We start from the raw sequence: 7,352 nt of genomic DNA on the forward strand, positions 1-7,352 counted from the left end.
ATGATATCTCATAGTTGTTTTGATTTGCATCTCTCTTAGAGCTAGGGACTTTGAACATTCCTTCATGTGCTTGTTGGCCATCTGAATGTCTTCTTCGGTGAAGTGTCTGTTCATATCCTGTGCGCATTTTTCTATTGGATTATTTACCTTTATCTTATTGTGGTGTTCAAGTATTTTATAAATTCCGGATATAATTTTTTCATTGCAATACTTTTTAAAAAAAAAACCATAAATGTCTCCACTACACATGGATCACTTAATGTTCTCCAATGGAATCAGATTGAGGATATCTGTGAAAAGAATTGCTGGCAAAGCTCAATAATTGGCAGTCAAACCAGGCCAGAAACTGACTGTGCTACACATTATCAATTACACATGTGGTTCAAATTGAGGCTGAAGAAAATTAAAACATACGCATAAGATTCAAAATACAGCCTTGACTCTATCCCACCTGAAAAAACCATCTCAAGAATAGAATGGATACATTGAACACTAATGACCAAAGACTAGATGGGTAATAGAATGTCATCAAAGATATCACCCATGAATAAAGAAAAAGGTCATTACAATACAAGGGGGGAAAACAAGACCAAAATGGATATCAGAAGAGACTCAGAAAATACACTAAAGAATACATAGGCCAAAGAAAAGGGAAGGAATGTGAAAGTAAAAGCATGAAGAGAAGATTTCAAAGGTCAGCTTGAGAAAATCTAGAGTTAGAAAATCAAAAGAGAGGACTATGCACAACATATGTCAAGCTGAAAGAATTGAACAAATTCAAGCCTCAACTTGTAGTAATAATACTAGGATTCCATGAGCTAAATCTTGGATGATGTAGGAAGCAGCAAAATAAAATGGAAGGGATGCGTAGTAACGATATAAAAAATTTATTAACACTGAATAACTTCAGGAAGTGGCATATGATCCAGAACCATTGCGAGTGTAGGAAGAAGTTAAAATTGCACTGAAGGTATAGGAAAAATATTGAGGGTCCAGGAATTGATGAAATACCAATTGATATGCTTCAACAAATAGGAGCAATCTTACACGTGTTCACTAGCCTATGGTAAGAAATATGACAGACAGTTATCTAGACAAATGATTAGTGGAGATTCATATTTATTCCCATTCCAAACAAAAGGTAATCTAGCAGAGTGTGAAAGTTATGGAACAGTATCATTAATATTACAAACAAGTTAACTCTTGCTGAAGATTATTTTAAAAGACTTGAAAAGTACATTACCAGCAAACTGTCAGCAATTCAAGCTGAATTTAGAAAAGTTCATGGCACGAGGGATATCCTTACTGATTTCAGATAGCCGTTTGTTAAAAGCAGACTAACAGAAAATGTTTATGTATTTTATTGACCCTGCAAATGCATTTGATTGTGTGGATCATAACAAATTATGGATAATGTTTGTAATAATGGAAGTCACAGAGACTTTATTGTCATGCGAAACCTATGTATAGATCTAGAAGCAGTTGTCCAAATAGAACAAATGAAAACTGCCTGGTTTTAAATCAGGAAAGGTGTACATTGGAGAATATACTTTTTTTATATATATTCTGTATACTGAGCAAATAATTGAGAAGCTGAACTATTTGTAGAAGAATGTGGCATCAGTTTGAAGGAAGACTCATCAACAACCTACTTTATGTAGATGACACAATCTTGCTTACTGAAACAAAAGAGAACTTGAAATACTTGCTGCTGAAGATCAAAGACTGCAGTCTTTAATATGGATTAAGTCTCAACATTAAGAAAGTAAAAATCCTCGCCCCTGGATAGGTAATATCATGCTAGATGAAAAGAAATTGAAGTAGTCAACAATTTCATTTTACTTTGATTCACAGTAAGTCTCCATGGTTTCTTAATGAGTTTATTTTAATGCTATAGTTTCCCTAGGTAGAATATAGTATTGCTCTTTTGGCAATGGAAATAAACTCACCTTTAGAATGACCACCCATTCTTGTGTTTTGTCACATTGGAAAATACATCATTCTGGGTTAAAGTAGACATAGAAAAACTAACAATATTCAATTATTTTTAAAAAAGTAGAAAGTATCTCAGATGTTTAGCAGTGTGGTTTCTAGAACCAAGGCCATTCTAATTCTTCTAGTTGTCTTCACAGTCTTGTAGAAACAACAAAACCAATAAAGTCAGAGGACACAGGTTTTTATGCCTCTACTCCAATCCTGTGATTGTGTGCAAATTATTTAGGACATCTCTCTTTGCTTTTTCTACTCTTTCTTACTTTATTTCTGTGCCATACTCACACTGGGGTCATATTCAGCTCGATGGCACCTAAAAACAACGACAAAATGTTATTTCTAAATTTATCTGAATGATATCCTGTTTAGGGACTTAAATGTTATTGCAATATGGTGTGTGTGTGTGTGTGTGTGTGTGTGTGTGTGTGTGTGTGTGTGATTTGGTGGAGTAAATTTAAAGTTGAAATTTGATGATTTTTAGTCTGAACTTGACACATCTCATAAGATCCTATCTCAGATTATGGTCTCAGTCAACTGTTGTTTTGTAGATTCTGTAGGGAAGGGAGCTGTGAACTCCTGTCCCTTTCTCAATACTTTAACCAGAGTGTTTCATTTACCTTTAATTGCAGAGAGGAAAAGCATGCATGTATTAAGTTTTCTTTTCTGAGTCTTAGATTTGCATGAAGTTTGAATATACTGAAAGAAAGCAGGAGCTACAAGACATTTGTGGGGCTATTCAGACATGAAATAAATAGGCTTAGCTGAATTGTCATCAGGTGAATTAAGTATTTGTTCTGAAAATTGAAATAGAATTTAGGAGACACAAGCTTCTTAAAGTCACTGTCATGTTGTCAGTGCTATTCCTTGTCTATCATCTCTCATTAAATCCTTTGTAATTCTAATTCACAAGTCATAAATGATCCCTATAATAACTACCTACATTTACCACTAACCATCACCCAATCTTCACCCCAAATGTAGATATTCACCTCCGAGCACTGTTTCTGGAGGCAGATGCTTGATAAAGTATCTGAGTAACTAACATTTCTACACCTTGGACTTCATTGTTTTAATTGATCATTCAAAATTTCATCGTGAAAATATGCAATATATTCAGTTTCATAATTATTTATTGAGATGAGGTATATATCTGGCACACAGTAAAATGTATCATTAAGATAAATTATGACTGTTGTCAGTATTTGGTATCTTTGCAAACATCACCTCTGTATCCTTCGTGGTAGATGAATACACAGGAGATGACAAAGGAATATTAAAATACTAAACAGAGTATAACCATGTTAGTCATGAGACAAATTGGTTATAATTGGCATCACATTATCTTATTTCATCATCCAGAAGTATTTTGTATGCTCGATGCAGATTATAGATATAAAAACTGAAATACCTCATTCCCAAACGCCTATCTATTAAATAACCACTTTAGAGAATCATAGTTCAGACTATAGTTTAACATTTTCTCTTCATCTAAGACAAAATAAGCTGCACAACCTGGTCCCAGGCTAATCTTCAAGTATAGAACTTTTCATCATTTAAATCCAGGAACCCTAAAATTTCTTTGCCAAGTTTTCCTTCCAATCACAGTGCATACGATATCTACTCTTGATGAGACTTACAGGTTTATTTTGATAGGAGTAAGTGTAAAAAAAAAAAACACCACTTCTGAAGGTAAACTAGGCTTATCTGCTCATTCTGTTTGAATGGCTTCTTGGCCTAGTGCAGGTTCTACATGAGCAGAGATCAACATTCTAGAAATTCCATTATTTGAAATGTTATCCACAATTAGCTACCCACAGAGTCAAACCCCTTTTCATAGTTAATAAAACACAAGAAATATCTTTCTGAAATTCACTACTTTCAGCAGAAATCCAATTTATGTCAGCAATCCACATGCTCCATGAATTTGGCTTGAGTTTCTGACTCTTTCTTATCATTGTATTTCTTCAATCCCTTTTTAGTTTTTTTCAGTAAGGTTTTGCCTGCCGTGATATTTCAATAATTTCCATATTTTTTTGTATCACTGGTTGGTTTTTTTGTTTGTTTGTTTTAGAAAAGGCACACATAAGGCCCACTTCAAGTAAATACAGTAACTCTTGCGAATTTCTTGCTGTAGACAAGTGAGTGTCTCTATCATGATACACATTTGCTGAAACGTTGCTATGGATATATATTCCTAGAGTCTTGTTTTTTGCTACTACCAATTCTACCTTAATGCTACTGTAGCAGAAATACTGCAAGTGAAGTACTTCAACAAGCAGAAATTTGTTCTCTCACAAGTTAAGAGGTTAAAAATTAAAATTCAGGGTGCTCATTCTAGGGGAAATCATTCATTTTCTTTGTTGATCGTAAACAAATGTCCCTGTGTCTTTGTAACATTTGTTGAGTACTGTGTTCCTTGGTCATCTCTACACATCCTGGTCTTTCCCTGTGTTCAGTAGGTTCCCAGTTTCAGGAAGGGCTCAGAGCACATGACCCCTTCCTGATACTTTTTTCTTGGTGGCACTGAATTCTTTCAGTTGTGGGGGTGCCATTTTCCTAGTCCAAGTGACTGGTAATCCCACCCTTTCCATGTGGGCAGGCCTACTCTTCTTCCTCTTCAGGCATGACAGCTATGCTTCCAACTTTGTGCTGCAGTTCCATACTAACAGCAATCCCACAACATAGAACTAATGTAAAAATAATTAGTGGTCTTGTCTTGGAAATCTCCAAACTGAACTCACCCTAGCATTTGTAGTCTCACACATTGAGATCTCAATAGTCAAGGAGACTTTAGTCTTTGAGACTAGGTAGCTCTGTTCTCATGCTCCTTGCCTCTTAAACTTCTGATTCCTAGTTCCTTAGTCTCTAGAAGGGAGTAGCCTTGCCTCTGACCTGTTCCAGCAAGCACTACAAATCTCTTTAGCTGTAATGATTAAGTTCCCAGAGGCGCCCCATTCCACTAGTAATCCCCAGTCTGAAGGCACTTTGGTTCTATGGGCCAACAAACCTAAATCTGTCCACAAGTGCCACTCCCTGAGTTGGCTCCCAATGTCATCTTGTGCTAGTTTCCATTTCTGGGTCTGCCTTCTGGTTCTACGACTGGTGTTGATACTCTGCCACAGCTTCTTCTCTATTTATGCCTGTCAAATGTTAACATTCTCTTCTCGGGAGCGTTCACAAAAATAGCCTTTGATTTCCATTATTCCACCCATGTTCTCTTCAAGATAATCTCATCTTATCAGAAATGTGAATACTTGTTTGGCCTGTATCCATTGCCAAATTCCAAAACTTCTTCCACATTTTAAGCATCTGTTTGAGCAGCATCTCACTTTTTGGCATCAAATTTTGGCAATAGATATGATATTGAAGATTTCAGGGTAAAAGTATATAAAGTGATGACATATTTACCACAAACGCATTTTCTCAACATCCTACAGAGACTAAAACCATGGGCAGGCTTGATGTAATACACAGGAACCCAATTGCCTACATTTACAGAATGAGATGTTTGTGAGGTGCCATTATTGAGCCCTGTGGACAACGGACCTGAATCTTGACCTATTCTCCGCCATCTTCATGATCTCTGATATATTTGAACCCATTGCTGCAGTCACCACATACATCCATTTCAATGGGGGTGTTCCTCTCTTCTGTTGACTTTCCAAGAAACTCAATATTGTCAGTCAGAACGAGGCCAAGGACTGACTTTGGAACAGACCATTGATTAAAGATAATGGCAACAAGTCCAGCAGAGACAAAAATATAACCATTTAGCACTTTCTACCTGAATTTAGAGACCACCTCAAAATTTGACATAGTGAACACTCATGACAAAAACCACTGAAAGTTACTCTAGTACCTATAGAAGCTAAAGCGAATGGAAAAAATAAAGAGAGCCAAACAAAAGATTTTAAAAGGTAACTAGAAATATTAATGGAAATAGAGGACCAGAAGGTCATTGATTTTAGATTTGAGGTATAATAAAATTCTTACATATTCACAGATGAGAGAGTTATGACCCCTAAAAGGGAAAAAAATGAAATATAAACCTTCTAAATGAGTGAACATAGAAAGTAATTATGCCAATGGTAAAATAAAAGTAACAAATGAATACAAAATAAAGTGTTATTATTAAATGTTTAAATAGCTAGAGTTAGAAAATCAGAATAAAATAACTTTTTATAGAGTCATTGTACAAAATAGGTCAATATATCATAATTTCAAGAAGTAACATATAGTAATAATAACGATAGTGAAAGACATACTAAAGGCACAGTTAGTGTATGAAGTGCTTTGTACTTAAGGCATTGGTGAATAGCACTGCTTTAGGAATGTATGCTGTTGTGGGCTGTCGTGTTGGAACTGATTGCTAGCTGACCTTCCAGTGGGTTTTCATGAGCAGTTAATTGCTTAGGAAGATATTACGCATCCTATTCCAGTGAATTCGAACTGTATGCCTTTGGCGTGGTTGTTGTTGTTGTTAAGTGTTGTCGAGTCATAGATGACTCATAACAATCCTATGAATGAAAGACATGAACACTTGTATAACTTCAATTTCTCCAAGTTCATAGAGTTTCTAGAGGCAAGCTATTTCAGAAATGGATGTCACTTCTGCTTTCAAGCTAGTGCACCTTATTACCACCAGGGCTTCATGTATAGAAACATTTATTACAGAAGTTTATATTAATGTAAGACTTATCCAGGTACAGACATTTCATCAAGCACTTGACATAAATTCTCTCATTCAATCCTTAAAAAGAAAAGATTCTGTAACAAATGTTATCTTCATTTTCCAAGTGAGGAAACAGAAACTAAGAGTTGAAATTGTGGTAAATGAACAATGAATAAAGAAGATCAAAGAATTAATATCTTTGAATTCTGATGTTGGCAAAGATTCTTGACTGTACAGACAAAATAATGGATTTATCTTGGAAGAAATGTAAGCAGAATGCTACTCAAAGTAGAAGACAGTAAGATTTTTTTTGCCCTTCATGCACTTTCAATAAATTATCAGGAGGGGTCAGTTCTCAGGAAGGACGTCATACTTGATATCAGCATGTTGTTGTTGTTAGGTGCCGGTGAGTACAACTCTTAGCAACCCTATGAACAAAAGATCTGAATCCTGTCCTATCCTGTGCTATCTTCACACTTCCTAAAACACTATAGCCCATTGCAGCAGTCACCGTGTCAATCCACCTGATTGAAGGTCTTCCCCTCCTTTACTGACCCTCTACCCTTCCCAACATCATGTCCATCTCCAACGAATAACCCCTCCTTTCAACATGCCCAAAGTAAGCGAGGTGAAACCTCATCATTCTTGCCTCCAAAGAGTACTCTGGTTACACCTTCTCCAAGACATA

This window comes from Elephantulus edwardii, unplaced genomic scaffold, assembly GCF_000299155.1.
Source record: "Elephantulus edwardii isolate Elephantulus edwardi_28Jun2011 unplaced genomic scaffold, EleEdw1.0 scaffold00130, whole genome shotgun sequence".
NCBI classification, from domain to species: domain Eukaryota; kingdom Metazoa; phylum Chordata; class Mammalia; order Macroscelidea; family Macroscelididae; genus Elephantulus; species Elephantulus edwardii.